Below are 24042 nucleotides of genomic sequence, written 5' to 3'. Positions count from 1 at the left end.
GATTTGGGTTTTGATAATGTCAATCCTAGGCCCTGGAGCATGGGCAACACATGTTGAGTTTAGTTTGTTTTACTTGATAACTAAGCAGCTGTAACTGTGGGTACTGGAATTTCTCTGGCCCAAAAAGAAATGAGAGTGTCACAGAGCACTGTCTACTCCAGCCAGGGCTATCAGAAACCAAGCTGTGTACTCTTGGGAGGAGATTAGAGTATAGGAGGAGGAGGGAGGGATGCCTGGGGAAAAAGGGAATGGAAGATGGAAGAAGATGAGTAGAAAAATGCCCTGAGTCACCCAATGTCTGAAACCTGATTGTGTCACCCACCGTACTTTTGGGTGACAGCAGAGAGCAGTGACACCTGGACTTTGGTCAGCTACTCATGCAGTGTCTCCTCCTGTGAATCCATCCAAAGGTCCAGGGAAGATTGGGGTGGACAATGAGGGCCCTGGCTACACAAAGTTAGGCCAGGGAACCACAAAAGAATGACAGTGTGGGAGGATGTCCCAGGCAGGTTCCAGTAAGACATAGTCTGTGTTGGCCACTTGGCTTCCACACACAGCCAGTGTCCATTGTCACTGTGACCCAGCAACACCAGGCAGGGATCTTTGTTGTTCAATGCAGGGGGCCAACACCATGCCTATACAGGTACTGGGGCCCACACATCAGAGAAGGACTGCCCACCTCTAGGGGTTCAACATCACCTGCTCCTTGTTCTCTGCACCGTCTCATAGTGCTCAGCTCCCACATGGTGCCACACAAGGGATCTGGATTTTTCTCTGCTGCCTGGCACTGATCCTGTGCTTCAGCTTGCCATGCCATGATACCAGTTCAAGTGACCTCCCTCAGGTTCAAGAGTAAAGGGAGGCCACACTCCCAGTTACTTGGCCTCCATGTCTGAAAGTGGGGCCAAGAGATGCTATTGGCCTTCGCCTTCAGCCTGGGAATGACACCTCTCAAATCATGTTCAGAATAGCAAGCTGTAGAACTGCACATCTGCTGCTCAGTGAACCATGTTCCAGTCCAGGTTGGAACAGTTGAGATCCTCAATGACCTGCAGGGACAGGGAAAGGATGTAAGTGAGGCAAATTTCCTTCACAGGGCTTAGGAAAGGACATCAGGGCAAAACAATGAAGCTCAGTCTCCTCTCTAAATTTGTGCCCACCAGGGATTTGGTCTTTAGGAAGTCATCAGTGCCACAGGTCAGGACACATGGCCTTTGGTTTTGTTCACTGTATCTGAGGTGTGACAGTTCTTGCAGGCACTCCATAACAACTACGAAAGTGGATGAAGTCACCTCAATGGACAATTCAGTCAAGAACAACTGTCCAGGGCTCCCAACCTACTGGTGGCCCAGCAAGAGATGTTCCCCAAGTAGTTAGCTGTTATGCAGGAGGAGACAGAGTAAGCAGTACTTCTTTGGAAGTTGTTGATTAAGGAAAATAATACTACTAACTGCTAACACTACTTCCAATTGTTTATTTATTTCAGATGACATCCTCAAGGTAATGAAAACCACAAGAAGTTGCATTAGGCCGGGAACTTAGCTCAGCAGCATAAGCTCATGACTAGCAGGCACAAGATTGTGAATTTGATCCCAGATACAAAAGACAAAAACCAAAAAAAAAATTGCTTTAAACCAACCAAAAGAGCGCAGGCCCACACACACTCTTCCCCCTAAGTCATCTAGTGTGAACAGTGCTTGTTATAATCACCTTGTGAAACTGGCAGAGTTGTGCACAACTGTAATGCCTGCAGTCTAGGAATCTGAGACAGAAACATATGAAATTCAAGCCTAGGTTGAAGACTACAGAGACTCAGAGAAACAGAAAGAAAAAAAGGAAGGAAGGAAGGAAGGAAGGAAGGAAGGAAGGAAGGAAAGAAGGAAGGAAAGAAGTAAGAAGAAAAGGAAAAGAGAGACAGACAGAGAGAGAGAGAGAGAGAGAGAGAGAGAGAGAGACCGAGAGAGACAGAGACATTGACAGAGACAGAGAGACATAGAGAGAGAGGAGCAAGGGAGGAAAAATGAAGGAAATCATAAAGAAGCTATGCATACATTATGATGCCAAAATTCTGTACTCTACTCAGAAGTGTTCTCATCCACCATTTGTTTAGTATAGTTTTGTCTTTTGAAAACAAGGTCTCCCTGTGCAGTTCACGCTGGAGTTGAGCTCACTTTGTAACCTAGGTTGGTCTCAAACTTGCAATGATCCAGCCTCAGCCACCTGAGTGAGGCATTACAGGTGTGCACAGGCATGCCCAGTTTCCAACATTAAAAAAAAAAAAAGAAAAGAAAAGAAAAGAAACAAGCACCAGAAAGATTTATTAGAGGGAGATACAGAATGTATTGAAGCTTAGAGTACCGGTGCTCAAAGACCTCAGGCATCTAATCCACCAGTTTTGAAAACACAGTGCACAATGCAGCCTGATCTACAATGTGATGCCAGGAGATCATAAATGTGTCTCCCTCCATAGGTGAGGAACAGTTTGCCCCATATGGGCATGATAGGTCTCTCTAGTATAATCCAGATGCCCTTATGATGGAGAGGCAATTTTGACAGATTCCCCAGGAATTCTTTTCAATTGCCAATAGTCATGAAACTGTCTTCACTCTGCTATACTCTGGCAGTGTATATTACTGGCATTGAACTCTGGAGGGGGCACCCCCAACTCTGTTCCTTTAGTAGTTATGTAACAGTGTCAGGAAAACAAAGGGGCTAGAGATATGATAGGCTCCTGAGTTTATCAGGACTGTAAGACTCATCTGAGACACAAACCTGCCATAATCCTGCCTCTTAAAATGAGGAAAATGCACTAACCAGGTAGATGTTGGGGTGCTCAGCAGGCAACAGGCAGCCTGGATTTCTGAAGGCACAGTCATATTCTAGCAAAAGGTGACTCTGCTCACAGTCAAGTACTTATCAATCATGAGGACACTTGAGCACCAACCCAGGAAATCAGTGCCCTCTTTAAGAGCATGGAGCAGGAGATACAGCTGTTTCCATTGTCTGTGGCCTGAGTCTCACGGAACATAAAGGCAGAATATCTGCCTGGCCACTCTGCCTGGCCATGTGAGCCTGGAAGGAAGTGAGAGGGTGCAGAGTGACCTCCCTGGACGGACACTCTATTTCCCATGAAAATCTTGACCACATGCTTGGATCCACAGTTCCTTGACCCTAACCCTAACCCATCATACCCTGGCTGACAGGAGGTTCAAGTTTCCTTGGGGCAAGGATCCCACCCAGCCCAGCATGCACAGATGCTTCTGCCTTTTGGTACCTGGGCCAACCCCTTCCTTTTTGGAGACTTTATTACTGCTACTGGTATCCTAAGGCTGGGACGCAGCTTCAGCAAAGACAGCCATGGCCTTGGCCATGACCAAGTACCAAGTCACAGGTTTGAGCAGCTCTAGGTAGCATGAGTTGAGAGGATCACTTGCAGTGTTTGGGTTGCTGAACCCCAGCACTCTGTTCTATTCACCTAGTGCATCCCAACTCTGTTTGGCCAAGCATTATTGAAAGAGACTAAGGGATATTTCTATTTGATAATAGGGACAATCCAAGATAGACCACAGTTTATAAGTAAAAATTAAATGTACTCATCTTTGAGGTTGGAATGACCTTTCCATTTGTTTTGAGAGATGAGACAAACTCTTGCAATTTAAAAAGGGAATCAGCTCATCTAGTCAACAAGTGTATAAAATGTGCAGCATCCCACTGCAGATAAATTCAGGTTCACATTCCTGAGATATGATGTGTCCTCATCTGACTGCAGGTTTTAAGGCTGGTGCTGAACAGCACTGAGGAGAACATGGGGTGGGGGGGGCAGAGCAGAGCCCCATCCTGCAGCTCCCATCAGAGCTCTACGCAGGGTCCCTGGACCTCGCAGAGCTAAGCATGGAGGTTTCTCCCACACAGAAATCTGCACAACAATAGCAACAAAAAGCCGTACAACTTTTTAAGCTTTCTTCTCAAGACTGTTGTTCACAGCACTGTTAGAATCAAGAAGGAACTGGAACCCTTCCTATCCTCCACATAGATGGTGTGGGCATCAGAGTGGGCCATGGAAACCAGGTAAAGCTGCATGGATGCTGAGCTCGGTCTCTCTGGGCCCACAAGGAAAGAGGCCAAGGAATCTGGTCATGAAATAACACATGGATTAGAGAAGGATGTGTGTATAGAGGATCTCGGTTTTCAAAATGAAGTATCTATGATGTCAGCCTGAAAACATACAAGGTACACAAGAATCTATGAGAACGTGAGACAGATCAAATAAAAGAGACAGAGAAAGACAGAGCTTAAGAGAAGGACACAGCTTCTCATTAACAAACAGGAGCTCCAGAAGGCCAGGCAGGGAGAATTTTTTTATCTGTCCCTGAAGTGAATTTGGAAGAATTTTATAATGTGAACATTTTTAACTGCATGTAGACCAATATTAAATCTTATCCATTTTCACTCACATAATCAATGTTAGGCACTTTTTATTCTTAACTCTGTTGAATATGAGAGAAGAAACATTTACTATCATAAATAAAGAATACAATATGTGTGAAGAATGAAGAAAACTGTCACCCCATGCAGGAACCGCAGTTTCACCTCTCCCCTGTCCTCTTCGTGTGTAGGCCTGTGTCTCTGTGCTGCTGAGTGAGGAGCACTGAAGGACATAAGCTCCAGTCATGTCTAGAACTAGAGATATGGCCCGATGAAACCTAGATTTCTTAAACATTTTCCGAGCTTGCAATTTTATAATTAACACTTCAGCCTCTTTTGTGGAATATGTTATTGTTTCTCTGAACCTTGCACACCCATAACAGATCAAGGACATGTAAGTCGGCAAATCTAGGCATTGATGGATGTGGAATTTCCAGATCAAAGGTATGTAAGTTCTGAAGTTGTGCCCACAGAATTCATATCCAACGCCTTTATGTCAAGTTGTAGCCTTCAGGGGAAGTCAGGGTTCCCAGGGTTCTGGTGAAGAGTCCTGAGGCAGTAGCTAAGTAGTAAGGTTCTTGTCTAGCATAGCATAGGTTAAATCTTTAGCTCCTCTTAAAGAAATTCAAACTCGAAATAATCTCCCAGATAAAAGAAGAAATGATAAAAAAAATGAAAGAGATTCTAAATATATCTAAAGAAAACACAGATAAAAAATTGGAGGAACTAAACAAAAAGATAGAATCCCATAGAAGAGCAATATAAGAAACAAACAGAATACATAATGCAGATGTACAGAGATATACAGGAAATAAAAAACTCCACTGAAACTTTTAAAAACCACCTTAATGAAAGTGAAGATAGAATTTCAGACCTTGAAGACAGGATTGCAGCTAGTGAACAGGAAAGGAAAGATCTTTTGAAAATAACAAGGAATCAGGAAACAACAATTCAACAACTGCAAGACGATGCAAAGAAGAATAACATAAGAATGATAGGGATTAATGAAAGAGAGGGAGACAATATGAAGGATGTCAGGAGGATATTTAGAGAAGTAATAGCTGAAAATTTCCCAAGCATGAGATCAGAAACTGACATCAGGATCAATGAAACATATAGAACTCCAAATAGTCATAGCCAAAATAAAACTACACCCAGACATATAATAATCACCATCCCAGAAATCCAACACAAGAATAGATTAGTAAAAGCTGTCAGAGAGAAAAGACACATCACTTATAAAGGAAAACCTATCAGAATCACAGCAGACTTCCCAGCACAAACGATAAAGTCAAGGAGAGCATGGAGTGAAATATTCCAGATCCTAAAGCAAAATGATTTCCAACCAAGACTGATATATCCTGCAAAACTATCATTCAAAATAGATGGTGAAATACGATACTTCCATGACAAAGAAGAGCTGAAGAACTTCATGAACACCAAACCAACCCTGCAAAAAATATTGAAAGACAGTTTAGATAGACAAAGGAAAAAACCACTAAGCAAAGCAAATAGTTAAACAGAACAGAAAGATAAAGATGCAACTGCAGAGAGATAACATTTCTACAATTAACCAGCATTTAACAGTAATAACCATTAATGTAAATGGTCTCAATGCACCAATCAAAAGAAACAGACGAGCAGAATGGATCAAGAAACAAAATCCAACCATATGCTGTTTACAGGAAACCCATCTAACCCAGAAGGACTCACAGACTGAAAGTCAAAGGATGGAAAACAATTCTTCATGCATCAGGAAACCAAAAAAAGGCAGGAGTAGCCATTCTGTTTGCAGACAATGTGAACTTTAAACCAACAATGACCATAAAGGACAAAGAAGGTCACTACATACTCCTTAGGGGAAAACTCCAAGAGGAAGAGATAACTATCTTAAATATATACGCACCAAACTCCAGAGCACTCAGTTATATAAAACAATTATTAACAGAAATGAAAACTCAAATTATCAGTAACACAATTGTAACAGGAGACCTTAATACGCCATTGACACCAAGGGACAGATCAACCAGACAGAAAATGAGCAAAGAAATAACAGAACTGAATCACACCTGTGAACAAATGGGTTTGATAGACATATACAGAATGTTCCACCCAACAACATCAGAATACACATTCTTCTCAGCAGTACATGGATCATTTTCTAAAATAGACCATATATTAGCTCACAGAACATATTTAAGCAAATGCAAAAGAGTTGAAATCATCCCTTGCATGTTATCGGATCATAGCGCTCTGAAATTAGAAATTAATGATAAAAGATACTGCAAAAATACCACAAACACATGGAAACTGAATAACACACTCTTGAGCAATCAATGGGTCACAGAAGAAATTTTAAGAAGAAATTAAACAATACCTAAAAGAAAATGAAAATGCAGATACAACTTACCGGAATCTGTGGGATGCAATGAAAGCCGTCATGAGAGGAAAATTTATTGCACTGAGTTCCCACATCAGGAAAACTGAATGAATACAAATAAATAACTTGATGCTACACCTCAAACAGATAGAAAAAGAAGAGCAAGTCAAGCCCAAAGCCAAAAGAAGAGAGGAAATTATAAGAATCAGAACAGAAATCAATGCAATAGAGACTAAGAAAACAATCCAAAGAATCAATGAATCAAAGAGTTGGTTCTTTGAAAGCATAAATAAAATCGATAAGCCCCTAGCCAACCTTATTAAAAAAAGGGAAGAAAAAGCTCAAATTCATGCAATAAGAAATGAAAAAGGAGAAATCACTACAGACCCAATAGAAATACAGAAGATCATCAACACCTATTTCGAAAACCTATACTCTCAAAAGTTTGATAACACAGAAGAAATAGACAGATTCTTAGAAGCATATGAAGTACCAAAGCTACATCAAGAGGATGTAAAACTGTTGAATAACCCAATCTCTGCTAATGAAATTGAAAATGTAATTAAGTCCTTACCCACCAAGAAGAGCCCAGGCCCAGATGGATTCACTGCAGAATTCTACAAGAAATAGAAAGAAGATATAATGTCGACACTCTTCAAACTATTCAATGAAATTGAAAGGGAAGCAATCCTTCCTAAGTCATTCCTGGAAGCAAATATTACTCTAGTACCAAAACCTGAGAAAGACCCAACTATAAAAGAGAACTATAGACCGATCTCCCTAATGAACACAGATGCAAAAATCCACAATAAAATATTGGCAAATAGGATGCAGCAAATCATCAAGAAGATTATACAACTTGACCAAGTGGGATTCATCCCAGGAATGCAAGGATGGTTCAACATACACAAATCAATAAATGTAATCCACCATATCAATAAAGCCAAAAATAAGAATCACATGATCATTTCTATAGATGCAGAAAAAGCCTTCGATAAGTTCCAACACTTATTCATGATAAGAACTTTACAGAAAATTGGAATAAATGGTCTTTACCTCAATATAATAAAGGCCATTTATGACAAACCAACAGCTAGCATCATACTAAATGGCCAAAAATTGAAAGCCTTTACTTTAAAATCGGGCACAAGACAAGGATGTCCTTTATCACCACTCCTATTTAATATAGTACTGGAAGTACTAGCCTGAGCAATTAGGCAAGAAAGAGAAATAAAAGGGATAAAGATAGGAAAAGAAGAAGTTAAATTATCATTGTTTGCAGATGACATGATACTCTACATAGAAGACCCCCTAAACTCCATTGAAAGACTCTTAGATACAATAAATAAATTCAGTAATGTGGCTGGATACAAAATCAATACTCAGAAATCAATAGCATTCCTATACACGAACAACAAAATCACAGAGAGAGAAATAAGGGAAACTGGACTATTCACATTAGCAGCCAAAAAAATGAAATATTTAGGAATTACTCTTATGAAAGAAGTGAAAGACTTATACAGTGAAAATTATAATACACTGAAAAAAGAAATTGAAGATGATCTCAGAAAATGGAAAGACATCCCTTGCTCATGGATAGAAAGAACAAACATTGTAAAAATGGCCATTTTCCCAAAACTGTTATACAGAGTCAATGCAATCCCAATAGAAATACCATCAACATACCTTATAGATCTAGAGAAATCATTCCTAAATTTCATCTGGAACCAGAAGAGACCAAGAATCGCAAAGACAATTCTAAGCAGCAAAGACAAAGCAGGAGGCATCACAATCCCTGACTTGAAGTTATACTACAAAGCAACAGTAGTAAAATCAACATGGTATTGGAATCAAAACAGAACCGAAGGTCAATGGAATAGATTAGAACATACAACCACAACTACAAACACACTCAACCACCTTATCTTTGATAAAGGAGCCAAGCAGGTTCACTGGAAGAACGACAGTCTCTTTAATAAATGGTGCTGGAAAAACTGGCTCTCTATTTGCTGAAAACTAAAGCTAGACCCATGTCTATCACCATGTACTAAATTAAAATCTAAATGGGTCAAAGATCTGAATATTAAAACAGAAACACTAAATCTATTGGAAGACAAATTAGGCAGAAACCTTGGAGATATAGGAGTAGGTAAAGAATTCATGAACAGGACTCAAACTGCACGGGAAATACTTCCCAGAATCAATAACTGGGACAACTTCTGATTAAAAAGTTTCTGCATGCCAAAAGAAATCTCCAGCATAGTGAAAAGAAAACCCACAAACTGGGAAAAGATTTTAGTGAACTCTCTCTCAGACAACGGACTCTTGTCTAAAACATATAAAGAATTAAAAAAACTCAGACCTCCAAAATTCAAAGATCCAATCCAAAAATGGGCATCTGAGATGAATACACAATTCTCAGATGAAGAAATGCAAATGGCAAACAAATACATGAAAAAATGCTCATCATCATTGGTCATTAGAGAAATGCAAATTAAAACCACACTGAGATACCATCCGACTCCTGAAAGAATGGCCAGGATCAAGAAAACCAACAACAAATGCTGGAGAGGCTGTGGGGAAAAAGGAACTCTCCTGCACTGCTGGTGGGAGTGTAGACTGGTACAGCCTTTGTGGAGATCTGTCTGGAGATTTCTCAAAAAGTTGGGATTGGAAATCCCATTTATTCCAGCTATTCCACTTCTAGGCATATTCCCAGAAGAACTGAAAGCATCATACCATAGTGATATATGTGCACCTATGTTTATAGCAGCACAATTTGTAATTGCCAGATCTTGGAAACAACCCAAGTGTCCATCAACTGAGGAATGGATAAAAAATTGTGGTATTTCTATACAATGGAGTATTATTCAGCTATAAAGAAGGCTCACATTGAGATATTTATCAATAAATGGGTGCAGCTTGAGGCCATACTCATAAGTGAAATAAATCAATCTTGCATGTGTGAATACCGAATAGTTTCCCTAATGTAAGTAACGATTCAAATACATAAAAATATGTGGTAATCATGATTCCCCATTAGGTGGCCTTGAAGCCTTATAAAGTTTTTACTCATTAATTAGAAAGGCTTTATTCTGGGCTGCTTGATATGGAAATATTTGAAGCTAGAGTATATGAAGTTTTATCCAAATATTTCAAGGAAAAAGACAGACACTATGGTAACTACTATTAAGTCGGGTTATATAGGGTGGTGAAGTACTAGGTTGCTGAAACAGTCATCCTTTGACCTCTATTGTTATATTGTTATGTCCTGTTTTATCTCAATCTTCCCCTTATTCTTTTAAAAATTATTTAGTCATTTCTTATGTTTGTCTTAATTAAGGGAAAAATTTTAAAAAATTAGGATATATAAATAGTAACTCTTTTTGATTTCCTATTAACTTGTTTTGAAGTCCTGTAATACTCCCACGATCTTGTTTTGACTGATTAGACTCTGTTCCATTCTGTATGATAGTATCAACTTTGAGGGTATAGGCAACTACTTTGAAGGCAATAAGATTCACTAAGATGCCCATTCTGATTTGACTATTGTCTTCTTTGGAAGTCCTGTAATGTTTACAATGCCTAAGTTTTATTGGTCTTGTTCTCTACTGTTTTGTCCAACTTTATAATATCTAATGAGATAGACAATTCTTTTTAAGGAAACAAGAGACAACGTTGATAACCATTGTTGATAACCTTGTACTCTGTTCTACACCATGTGCTATGTCTATCCTCGGTTTTGACTGACAGCTTTGTTTTGCCATATTTGACTGTATTCTCTCCCCCCCAAAAATGTAATAAGCACTAAGGAGTAATAAAATCCAAAATGTGTAAATTTTGTTGTAAAAAAGAGGGGGAAAAAAAAAGAAAAAGAGCTCTAACGGATATAACACCAATTGTGTTTAGGGGTGTTAAATAGCTGACTATATCAATGTTTTTGGATCATTGAACACAGATGTTTGCAGTCTCCCTGTTTGAATGTCCACCTTGTATTCTTTGATACTGTGATTTGAGCAACTATTTTCAAGATGATAATATGTAATCTATTAACAGGTGATTTCTTACTGTTATGTTTTTTTTTTGTAGTTCTGTATTACGTGTACCCTTACACCGCTTTGTTTTGTTTTGTGTTTTTCTCTTTTTCCTCTTAAATAAAATAAAAAAAATCTTTAGCTCCTCAAAGACAATTAAAATCAGAAAGAATAACAATTCTCCTTAAACTTCCAAGTAACTGAAGAATACTTCCAAATTCATCTAATGAAGACAGAATTACCTTGCTACCATATCCAGAAAAACTACCAAAAAAAGAAATAAAATAACCCTACATCCCACCACCCATGCTGAACACCAGAGCAAAAATTCTCAAAGAATCCTAGTAAATGTAATCCAACAGCACATCCAAAGATCATTCTTCATGACCAAATGAGATTTACCCCAGCATGTAAGGATGAGTCAATGTAGGTAAATCAATCAATATGATAGACCACATATTAAAATACAAAAATGCCATTGCTATTCAAGTGTGGAAAAATACATTTCATAAAATGGAACAACACTTCGTGATTAAAAAATCTCAAAAGAAATTAGAAACAAAAGGAATGTGTCTCAATACAGTAAAGGCCACATGTGACAAAACCAAAACAGTGTCATGCTGAAGGGAGAAAACCTGAAATCATTTCTGGTAAGATTAAGAACAGTCCAAGAGTCCCACTTTCACCAATGTTGTTCAATACTGTTTGGGAAATGTATGCCAGATTATAAGGCAAGAGAAAGAATTAGCGTCTAAATGGAAAAGGAGAAAGTCAAATGGTCTCTCAGACAGTCTCTGTTTGCAGAAGGCATCACTTAACACATGAAAACAGAAGCCTCCCTTATTTTACACATCACAGATGGAAAAAGTCCCTGATTTCCACACCTGATGTCTTCTTGGGGCTCCCATGATACAGGCTGCACAGGGAGGAAATGGGCATCAATTTAAAATTCACCTCTGTGGGAAAGGATGGACCTGAGACAGTAAACACAGCAAATGCTCCAGAAAGTTCACAGCTCAGCAGACCCTTGTCCATTCTTACATGATCAAAACACCAGCAAGGATGAGGCAGCACTGATTCCCAGGTACCAGGATGTCACTGATAGAAAAAATGGACTCACATGGAAAGCTAGAGATGCAGAGGATCCATTCTTTAAATGTGCACATGGTCAAGTCTGAATTTCAGTACTAATATCAAATGAGTTTCTCATTTTTTAATTTACATTTTAAACTATAGAGTGCATATATCAAAAGCTAACCAACATGGGCACTGTAAGAGTATGGGTTAGGGATGTGCAGCACATTTACACTATTGTATAGCTTTCAGCACCGTCCAGGTCACTTTACTCAGTGCAGAACCAAAACTCTGAACCCCCTGGACAATAACACTGCTCTCACCTAACCCTAGCTCCTGACAATCGCCACTTTACTTTCTGTAAGAGTCCTTGGAAAATACAGTGTTAAGTAAATCATGTCAGACACATGAGGTTAAATACCATATGGTAACTCTCATCTCAGTAAAAGTGTAAGTAAAGGACAGACAGAAGGAAGCAGGGAGACAGAGAGATTCCAGGTGCTGGGGCACCCTGGAAACCCCGAGATCCCTGGCAGTCAGGGGGTGGAGGCAGAGTGGAAAGACTGCTGGGCTGGGTTTATGTCCAGAGCTGTCTCTGACAGGCACTGTGAAGGTTTGGGCCCTGGAAGGAATATGGACAGTCCACAACCATTACTCCTCTTGCTGCTTCACGACCAGCTCCTGACAAAGGTCTAGTTTCAACTGAAGAGCTTCTGCAGACTCCACCTCCAGGGACCAGACATCCTTGGGACCAGCTTATCCTCATGGACTCCAGGGCTGGGGCTGATGGGGGCTGACACAGTAGGTGTCAGCTCCTGAGCGGTGCCTGAGGTGGTCCTGCAAAACAACTGCCCTTTCCTCCCTTCCCTTGTATGTCTTTCCGTTTTCATTTTCATCCTTACCTCTGTAATCCTTTATAATACTATGGCATGAGTTAATTTTAAACAAAAACTAAAGTTTCCTTGGTTTTAATGTGTGGCTCAGTGGTATTAATCACATTCTCAATTTGTACAACTTCATATCTGCCCAATTCCAGAACATGTACTAAAGTTCTGTAACTGTAAGTACAATTACACAGCATCTTCTGTTAAACACTAGTTAGTATCCAACTTTTCATGCTCCTGACAGAGCTGAATCCATAAATCTTATTGTTTAAATGGATCAGTACAGGTGGAATTTCCAGAACATCTGGTTCTCAGAAAGCTGATGGGAGGTCAGGATGGGAAACCTGAAATTAGAGGCACAGCCTCAAACCCCCCCAGGTTCCTCCAGCAGTGACCACTGATCCCAACACTGAGCTTTAAAACAGCATGCAAATGAACAAAGGTACTCACAGAAAACATATCTTTTATATATTTGGAATCTCCAGAATAGATCCATAGCAATATACAGGAAAAGATGGGTGCTTACTAGGCTAGGAATCTTAGATTGGTAACAAATGGAAAGTGACTCATTGGGTACAGGACATCCCTTGGTGATAATAACTAAGTTACAAGAAAATAGAACACACAAACAGATCAATAAGGAATAAAGACATCGATTCAGTAATCAAAATGCCTCAAAAACACAAAACAAATGATCGATTCCCAGTGAATTCTATCAAGGATTTAATAAGCAACAATCACCAATCCTTTTTCAGCTCTTCTAGAAAATTAAATCTACTACTTCCTAGCTCATTTTAAGAAGACAAAAATCACCCTAACACCAGAACCAGATGAAAGAAAAGAAAGAAAAGAAGGAAGAGAGAGAGAGAGAGAGTAGAGATGGAGGCACAGAGAGACAGACAGACAGAGATAGGAACTAGTGAGCCAAGTATAACAGCAAATTCAAAGGGTTAAACTCCACAGTCAAGACTGGTCTAGACATGCTAGAATATTTTAATGTGTACAAATGATTCTATATGGTGAACCACATTCAGAGAATGAAAGGCAAAATTTATACTCTCTCGCTAGATTGGAAGAAAACATTTGAAAAGCTTCAACATCCTTTCATGATAAAAAATTATTCAAAGTCTAGTTATGAAAGGAGCAGCCTCAGCATGGTAAAGGTCAGGGGTGATAAACTCACAACATCATGTTTCATGGGTAAAACATTGAAATTTTTGCTTCTAAAATCAGCAACAAAATGAGGACACCCACCTTGAAATTTGTACTCAGTACAACACTGGAAGTCCTGGACAGAGGAATTAGTCATCAGAAAGAAATCAAAGGCATCCAAGTAAGAACAGAAGAAGTAAAATGGTCTCTGTACCCAGGCGACATGTTCTGACATAGAGAACACCCTAAAGACGGCACTAAAACACCCTTAGAACTAATCAACAAATTCAGTCAAGTTGCAGGAGAAAAAATTCACATTTCAAAATCAATAACTTCTTTATACACTTTATGTATACAAAAAAATACTATACTTAAATATATTTAACTAAGTCAAATTTATCTGTAATTTAAAATTGTGAATACTGATGAAATGAATGAAAGAAACACAAAAAATACACCATGACACTGGAATACAAGAATTAGTATTATTAAAACACCTGAAATCAACCAGAAAAAAATCAATGGCTTTGCTATTAAAATATCAATGACATTTTCCTAGAAATAAAAAAAAGTTGTGAAATTTCGATGAGGACACAAAGACTATCAATAGCCTCTCATCTTCAGAGAAAAGAATAAAACTAGAGATATCACTGCACCTGATATCAAAGTATATTTTACAATGAAAGTAATGAAAATAGAATTATACTGAGACCTTCAGAACAAATGAGAGACACCATAGAATAGGAACCGAATAGGGTGTCCTGATAGAAACCAATTCAAATGCAGTTAATGAGACTGTCAAGGCACCAACACACACACTAGCAAAGGGACAGTATCCTCAGTGTGTGCTGTAGGGACAACTGTGGCTCCACACACAAACAAGGAAACTGGACCTCTTCCTTATCCCACACACAACAGCACCTAAAATGGATAAAAGGCTTAAGGGAAAGAATTGAAATTAGAAATATCTTTAAAATAATAGGAATGAGGGAGGCCAGTTGGAAAATTCCTTAACATTGGTTGGCTCCAGAAACACATACAAAAAGCCATATTAAAAAAAGCATACAAAACCACATTTTAAATAAACCAACCAAACAATGCCCCTCAAAACAAGAACAAATTATATTTTACAAAATTAAAAAGAGTTTCTACACACCAGGAAAAATAATCAACCACCCTGGCATGGTGCACCATAGCATCAAAACTCACCTGGGAGGGGCTAGGGGCTAGCTCAGCAGCATAAGCACCTGCTTTGCAAGTGCGCCATCATGAGTTCAATTCCTGGTACTGATAAAAAGAAAAAAAAAAAAAAAAAACTAGCCTGGGAAACTTCATAAGTTATATACAAATGGGCTTCAACCGAAAATGGCTGTGGGAGCCAGGCGTCGTGGTAAACTCCTATAATCTCAGCACTCAGGAGGCAGAGACAGGAGCATCAGCCTCAGATACAAAGTGGCTCACAACCATCCTGATTTGTCTCAAAAGACTGGGGAAAAAATGCTCATGATACAGCACAGAGTAAAGGCCCTGAGTTCAACACCCTATACCATACCACACACACAAACACACATACACACACGTACACACACACACACACACACACACACAGAATGTGACCCAATCCCACTTCCAGGTATTCAGCCAAAGGAATGGAATCACAGAAGTTCATACTAACCAAGACCCTGAGTCACCTCAGGTGTGGCTCACAGATGAGTGGTTAAAGAAAATGTTAGGGGTCACAGCCAGACCCCAGCCTTTTCCTCTGTGTCAGCACCATTCATGGACTGTAGGGGAAGAGAACAAGAAGTCACCAAGAAGCAAGCCCTCCCCACAAATTGGTGACATGTGCAGGCTGCTATGGAGACAGTGAGATGCCAGCCCTTCCAGTGCATGGGTTGGGAAGAAGAGCCAATGTCCACTCTGCCAATTCATGCCATAAGTGACAGGCTGACCCAGGCTGAAAGGATGACTATTGAGGTAGAATACAGTTTAATGCTTATAGTGTTCAGTGTTTCACTGACTCTGCAGGTCTAAAGCCAGCGGTCTGATCATCTATTCAGAAGATGGAAACATGTAGTGTAGCATCTATGGGGTCTCTCTCTCTGAGGATGATGGCCATTGCTGATTCCCTATCATCTTGTTTTGAAGTCATGTATCATTTTTGTTGTTTTTGTTGGGTTGAGTATTATTCCATTTTATTGTGTTTGATTTTATTATCTTCAATGGCACCAGCAGCTACTTCAAAGATAGCAAGATATATTCTGGTAGTCATTTTGGATTTACTATTGTCTTGTTTTAAAGTCCTTTACTGCATTCATTGTTTTCTTTTTATTGGTTCTATTTTGTTCTGTTTTGTTTGATTTTTACTATGTCTGAAGGTATTTGCAGCCATTTTAAAGAGGCATTATGGTAACCAGTGCTGTTCCTATTTTTTGAAGTCCTGTGTCACTTACACTAGGTTGTTTCGATTGGTTTTATTCTGTTTTATTTTGCTTGATTCTATTCTTTTTAAAATAAAAAATGTGAGGGGTATAGGGAATATTAGTTAGACTGTAAAAAGCAAGAAATCTATCCATATAGGATAGCATGGTAGACATGGAAGGCACAACGCTCTCACTCAAAACACACACAGAAAGAGATATACAACATGTTCTCATTTATATACAGATGAAAAGAAGGCAAAATCATAAAATAGGATATCAGTAACTATGTTATTAACTATAATTAGTAAGAACCTGTCATGCAACTAAAATTTGCTGAGTGATATTTTCTGATATTTTCTAATCGCACATCCCAAAAATGTTAGCTATATGAGGGAATACTTAATTATACTAATTGTGGTAATCATTTCATAATATATGTATATGTCAGAACCGCAAGTTGCATACATTTATACCTACAATTTATTGTCTCGAAGAGATTGCAAAAAGCCAACCTAAACATTTTTCTTAAGCTTAGCAAAATAACATTTTTCAGAATTATCATTAAGTTTATTTTGCTATTTAGAATGCAATTATATTATACGATTCACATATTTTCTTATGACAGGTAGGCTTTTTAGGTATATGCAGAAAAAAGTGAGGAAGATTCTGCCTGTTTTCTAAAGTTTCTAATGAGTTTGGGAACTATTGGAACACTTCTAAAGACACCATTACCTGGGCCTTGAGAATTCACCACTATGCTAATCTGTAAAAAAAAAAAAAGCTTGGTTGAAGCCATTTGACTTTCAATTCATGTCTTATCATGTCCAATTTTTGTACATAATTATTATTTTTCAAATTCCAGTTGATTGTTAAGCTTTGGTTCCATAAAGTTTAATATTTCCCACATTGGAACTGAACAAGAAGAAAGGCTCTCTGTGGGTTCTGTGGCAGAGCTGGCTGCCTGCCTTCAAGTATCTGATGAACAGTAACACAGTCTGGGATGCTCAAAGCACCTCACAGTCTCTTAAGTGCTTTAGGGTGAGGGAGTCCCCTGGCCTAGCTGAGTCCATGCAATTTTAGACTCAGTGGTGAGAAAGGGCTCCCCATCTTCCTCAGCCCCCCTTGTCCTCCCCCATACTTCTCCTCTCCTACCCTCCCCTTTGCTTTCTGCCTCTCCTCCACCTCCATATAGTAGGTCTGTGTCCACTTGGATCTAAGCAGAAAGTCAGGCAAAGGGCTCAAGGAAATCTTTCTAGTCTGTACCAGACTTAAAGAGGTCAACAGTTAGGCACTGAGGGCCAGGGTGTTCACTGAGCTGGTGCAGGAGTGGGCTGGCAAAGGTGGCCCCACCCTACTGGCCAGGCCTGAGCGCACTGCCTCTCCTTATAGTTCCTGGGGGACTGCACAACCTTCTTTGCTCAGGATGAATATACTCTGTCTCTATAGTTGGGACCCTCGGGCTGTGACAGCACAAGCCTGGGGACAGAAGGGTAGGGATTCAAGGCAGAGAGGTCCTAAGGTAGGACCACTGACAGTGAAAGGGGGTTTCATTTTATTTACCAACACAGAGATGTTAAAATGCACTTTTTGCTTTTGTAGAAGGTTAACTAGAGCTAATGAATTTATGGGAAATAAGCCCTAAGGTTCTGGCAAAAGGAAGCTGCTAGAAATTAGTTTTGCAAATCAGCCAAATCCTCATGCCTGTATAGAGCAGCCACACTAGTAACTGTCAAGAAATGGCTGTTTCTTTTCAACAAGTTTAAAGCCTGTTCCTAAGAAAAAAGACATCAAACCTATCCCAGAACAGAGATTCTGACTCTTTAGTAATATTGTCTTGCATCACTTAAAGAAGGCACACATTCTAATGAATGTGCAGATTCAGTGACTTAGTCATTGTGCGCATATAATAAAATGTATTTATATGAACTAATATATCAAGATGCAGGCACTGTCAGAAGGTGATGTAATCTCATGGGACTGCCATCATCTATGCAGTCCAACATTGGCTGGCATGCAGCATATGACTGTAGAAGCAAAACCACCATCATTTAGGGACCATCTGTTAAATACCAGACATTGCAAAGAACATGTTCTCTACAAATTGTATCTTCTACAGTGGAAAAAAAATTAAGCCTCAGGAAAGTGCGGTGACTTCCTCAAGACCACAAGCAAGGTTAAAAGTAGTTTACCTCTTAAAGGAACAGAAAAACAAAAATCTTCCTCCAACATATCCCAAAAGAATTGAAACACATTTGTATTCTATATTTGCTGACACTGTAATAAATTCTTCTTACAAGGAAAAATTGTGCTGTGATTCTGCTTCTCCCTTTCAAGTTAACTGGAACCACTGGAGACCACAGGTGGGGCAGAAATGCTTCTTCATGGACTTTCAGGGGTGGATCTCTGTCCTCTGCATCCCATACACCTCCTTTATGAGACTATGCTGATTAATTCCTGCCTAGATGCCAGGTCTGGTCCACTGCCTGCTGTTGTATGGTCTACAAGTAAGAATGGCTTGTACATTTTGTTTTTGTTTTTGTTTTTGACACAGAGTCTCACTATGCAGCCCAGGCTAGCCTCAAACTTGCAGTGACCCTCTTGCCTCACCCTCCTGAATGCTTGGATTAGAGATGTGTGCCATCGCACCCAGAAGGTGCCACCAGGCTCAACATTGCATATTTCTAAATGGATAAAAGTTTAATATTTCATATTAGATGACAGTTGGATGACATTAAAATTTTGACATCCACAACTATGTTTGTGTATGTCTTTGCACATATGCACTGTCCTATAGGAGCTTTTTTCAGTACAGTGGCAGAGACGAGAAGTTGTAAGAAATCTTGTGGTCTCTCTAGCCCATAATATTTACTGTTTGGCACAGAAGACGCAAAGTGGTGACTTCTGGTGTGCTGGTTTATTAGCTGAGGTAGCAGCCCCTCCAAAGCCTCATGTGCACAGGGTAGGGCTTTATGGAGATGTTGAATGGGGAGCTGTAGAACTGACTTACTGTTAGGAGACCCTGTCTAATCAAAAGAGGCTGGTTCCTGGGGTGTGTGGACTTCTCCTGTCTTGGCTCCTCCCCTTGCTCTTTGCTTCCTTCATGACTTAAAGTGAGCAGCTTTCCTCTCCCAAGACCACCAAGTGGTTTCTATGTTTGAGCCTGCCAAACAGGAACTGAAACTTTTAAACTGTTAGCCAGAATTAACCTCTCCTCCTTTAAGCTGTGGGTGGCAGGTGTTTTGTCCCATGATGAGAAATGTAACTAAGACACCTGATCTAAACACCTGGTATGCTGGCCCATCTTGCTCCTTTATCAAGGAAAACTCATCCTAAACCAATGCGCTGCTCACTTCCACCAAGATGTGCACGTGCTAAGAAATTTGTTCCTCAGTCGCCCCTCAACTGTCATTCCCTGAGCTCACATTCTCCTGTCACACTACTGGCTCCTTTGTACCGAGTTAAGATCCATGTGCTCAGGATCAATTTGTCAAAAATAAAATTTTGAGTGTAAAGGAAGGTTCATGTATCAAAAACAAACAACAAAAACAGGTGACAGAAGCATCAGAACATAAGGGAAGAGAAAGTCACTGCTGACACCAGCCTTGGTCCCAAGCCTTCAGGCATCCCTGCAGGTCCTCCTGACACCCGCTGTGAGGAACTCTTGGCTCTAATCTTCACAGAAACACAGAGTGAACCTTTGCCTGTTACAGAGAGTAAAAAATAAGCCTGGGAGGCCAAGGAAAGCCAGGCCAAAAAACAGCACACAATACAAAACACTTAAGAAATCATTATAGTTACATATATAATGAAACACAACATCAGTACTATGGAATACAAAACTAAGTCCTGAGCCATCTAGGTAAACCCAGGGCAAACCAACCACCCCATCCCATCATGCAAATGTGAGGGTTCAGCAGCTCTGGTCCCTGCTTCTTGCTGCTGCTTCACAATTTCAAGGTGTTTGGTATCTGCACCAGCCATTCCCACCCCTCTAACTTGTGGATGCCAAGGTATGGATCAGACTACATATTTACATAAACTCCCATCATGATTTCAGGAAGAGTGGCAGCCTCTTGTCTACTGGAAATCATTTTTCAAGTTTGGGTATAATAAACCTTAAACAATGTGCTTAGTCTGTTGAGGGGAAATGAGATTAATTGAAATAAATGTAGGAAACTCATTTTGTTCTGGCACATTCAGTTGCTACTGAAGCACATATCAAGAGGGTAAACAGACATGAGCCATGGTTTGCTGTAAGAAATGCTGAAAGGCAAAAAATGTCCCCAAGCTCAGTTCCTGCATAGCTTCCCTCATGCTACCAAGCTGCAGAGTGGATTCTGAGCATCCAAGCACTGAGGTTCTGAACTTCAGTTAAAATCTGTAAATACTTAGGTACCTAGACAGTAAAAAGAGAAGAAAAGTTTTTTGGCACAATGCAGTTTTAAATATATGCTTTAATAAACCTAGAAACCCCTTAAAAAGGAAAAGAAGAGGAAAGAAAAAGAAAAGGAAATGCTAATGTGTTTCCTTCCAGTGCTGCAGCCTCAGAAAGGAGAGAAGCAAAATTTACAGAATGAAAGGGTCACTGTGGGAAATGGACTTGGCCCAGGAGGCTGAGGGTGTGTCAGACCGACTATGTGAGCCCCACCAGGGCAGTATCAGGCACCTGGTGGATGCTGAGGCCAGGACACAGGCACAGAGACTGAGACGGCAGAGTCTTTGCTGCATCCTGGCTGCTCTGTCTCCCATGCTAGCAAGGCTGCAGCATGGATGCGGTGGGGGAAAGGGGTGTAAGGTAGGAGGTGCTGGGCTCCCCTGCCCGCTGCACACTCCCTGCACAGTCTGGCAGCAGAAGATTCAGGTCCTTCTGGCTGGAAAAACACTTTAAAGAGAAAGTCATGTTGATCTCTGAGAATCACTGGCACAGATGAGCCCCGTCTAAGAGGGGCTCCGCATGGCCTCATGTGTTAGTATTTAAAAGTGAGTCATAAACTGTGTGTTGGCTAAGTACCAAGACTGCTTAGTTTATATATTATAAGGTGATGTTTCAATTTTCTATACTGTGCATATCTTTCATTATACATGAATGAAAACTATATCATCCAGTTTCTCTGACCTATTGAAGGAATGAAGCATTATTTATTTTTCCTAAGTTGAGTATAGGAGAAGAAATACTGAATGAGGCACTATCAATAATGCAATGCAAATGGAAAATGGAAAAGCACACAAAGGCTTCCCTCCCAGGATCATGGTCTGCCCACCAGGAGCTCCTCTCTCTGCTCCTCACCTGCTGTGTGGGCCTGTGTCTCTGCACTGCTGGGTGGACAGAATGCCAGGCCACAAGCTTGCAGCCATCTCATGAGACACCACGGACATGGCCTTGGACATGGCTTTCTTTCAGCATTTTCAGTGGCTGTAATTTTATAACTGACTGAGCAGCGCTGCTGCAGTACATTCACGGTTTCAAAATTTTCACACCCATAACTGAGTAAGAAGACAATACCTGTGTGTGCAAGTCTTATTTTTTATAATGAAGACTTAGAAATGGAATTTCCAGGTTAAATGTCTGCAAGTGGAATTTCACGGTCACAGATTTAACACCTGAAGTCTCCATAAAGAGTTGCAGCCTGGAAGGGGAATCCCAGAGCTGCTCAGATCTCTGTGGAGATCTGAGGTCAGAGGAAGATGGAACAGGCAGAGGTGGAGGAGAACATGGCATCTAACAGGGAAACATGCCTAGGAAAGGCCCAGGTCCAGGCCTCCTGATCCACAAGTAACCTTCTCAGCAAAGCAGCACACACTACATGCTGGACAGGAGAGGGCTGGAATGGCCCCGCTGCCGGAGCTCCTCCTTGCAGGCCTGAGGCACCCTGTTTCATTCAGGGGAGCTCTGTAAGAGAAGGTCAGCCTGTTACAGAGCCCACCCTACCTGAATGTCTTCCATACAGGCAGGGTTCTCAACTGCTGCATTTGGATTCACCGCAGCTGTTGAGCCAGATAAGGTTTACAGAGTACAGGTCAGGAGATGGGGACACTGCATGCAGTTCACGGTACTAAGCCTGAAATAAGTTACCGGGCCCTGATCAGCTCCACTATCCCAGAGCCATAACCACACCCCATAAGTGTGTGCATTAAAAGACTAAGTAACTAAAAGTAGTTACTCACAAAAATACATTATGTAGGGATAATTTGAAGATATAAAACTAAATGGAGACATCCTGAAGTAAAATGAGAAGTGACCTTTGATGTGTATGTGGTGTCACTGACCTTCAAGCATCAGGAGCAAACACACTGAGCCACAGAGCAATAACAAACACAGGCAATGAATCAACAGTCATAACTCCTTAATAACAACAATAAAAGACAGGATAAGATAAATGCTCTGGTGAATTGTATCAAGTGTTTAATAAAGAATAAATACTGATCATCTTTCAATTTTTCCAGGACATTGAAAAGAAAGAACCACCATCTAATTCTTTTAGCTGAAAAAGTTACCCTGAGAAAAAGTCCAAACAATAATGTGAGAGAAAAATAAAATAAAAATTAAAAAATTGATAACACCCCATTGACCACAATTCCTATATATTCAGATAATGCTCACCATCTAAATTCAAAAGCACATTGAAAAGTTAAGCACTGTGATCAACACTGGTCTCAATCTCAGTGGTGCAAGAATGGTCCCACTTGCACAAACCATTCAGTGTCACTTGCCACTGAGAATGCAGCAAAGCTATCCCCTCAATAGCGTTAGAAAAACAGCTTTGAAATTACAAAGTTCACCATTCTGTGATGATAAGAACCATTCACACACCATGTGTAGGAGGAATGGACCTGAGCAAAGCATGACAAGCTTATGGATGACAATCCCATCCCTGACACCATGCTCAGAGTCTGAAAAGTCGCAATCATTCAACATAGTTGAATGATTGTTCTTGAAGTAGTAGCCCTTTTATAGTCAAAAATAAGAAATTAAAGGTTTCAAAATCAGAAAAGTAGAATTAAGGATTGTCTCTGATACCTTGGGCCACATCCTTGGTATAAGAAACTTAAAATTCCACTGAAAACCTTTTAGAAAAAATTCACTTAAGTTGCAGTGTACAAGATCCACATGTCCTAATCCATTTGTTTCTTTGTTCTTCAAACAAACTGCATTCCCAAACAAGGAATACAATTCAATTCATAATTCATTGAAAAGAATTAATGCTTAGGTAAATTTCAACAAACTCACCTGCTGTTTAAAAATTGTAGAAATTGATGAAATGAGTGAAGTGGCACTAACAGAAGAAAAGAGAGACCGTGATGGTGGATGGGAAGAATTCATGTTGTTATAATGTAGGGGCTGCCCAGATGTTTTAATGTATTCCTGGCAAAATGTCACTATTTTCCTAGACATAGAAAAATGAATATGAAAATCAACAAGTAATTAAAAGAGTTATCCTGTAGCTCTGGAAACAACATCAGAGATAGAGGCACCAAAATACCTGGTTTCCAGGTATATTATAAAGGAACAGCCATCAAAATTGTCTTATACTGAAAGAAAAGTACTGCAGATTAAATGGGCCAGCCCAGAGAAAAACCAACTCACCCAGTCACCAGGAATATTGTTTCCTTTCTTCTTTCCTTTCCTGTCTTTCCTATTCTTTTGTTTTTCTTTTCTTGGTCAGGGTCTC

The sequence above is a fragment of the Cavia porcellus genome, unplaced genomic scaffold, assembly GCF_034190915.1.
Source record: "Cavia porcellus strain 051 isolate PalLab524CR breed Dunkin Hartley unplaced genomic scaffold, mCavPor4.1 scaffold_34, whole genome shotgun sequence".
Taxonomy (NCBI): Eukaryota; Metazoa; Chordata; class Mammalia; order Rodentia; family Caviidae; genus Cavia; species Cavia porcellus.
The sequence above is the reverse complement of the archived record's forward strand: the minus strand, read 5'-3'. Positions refer to the sequence as shown.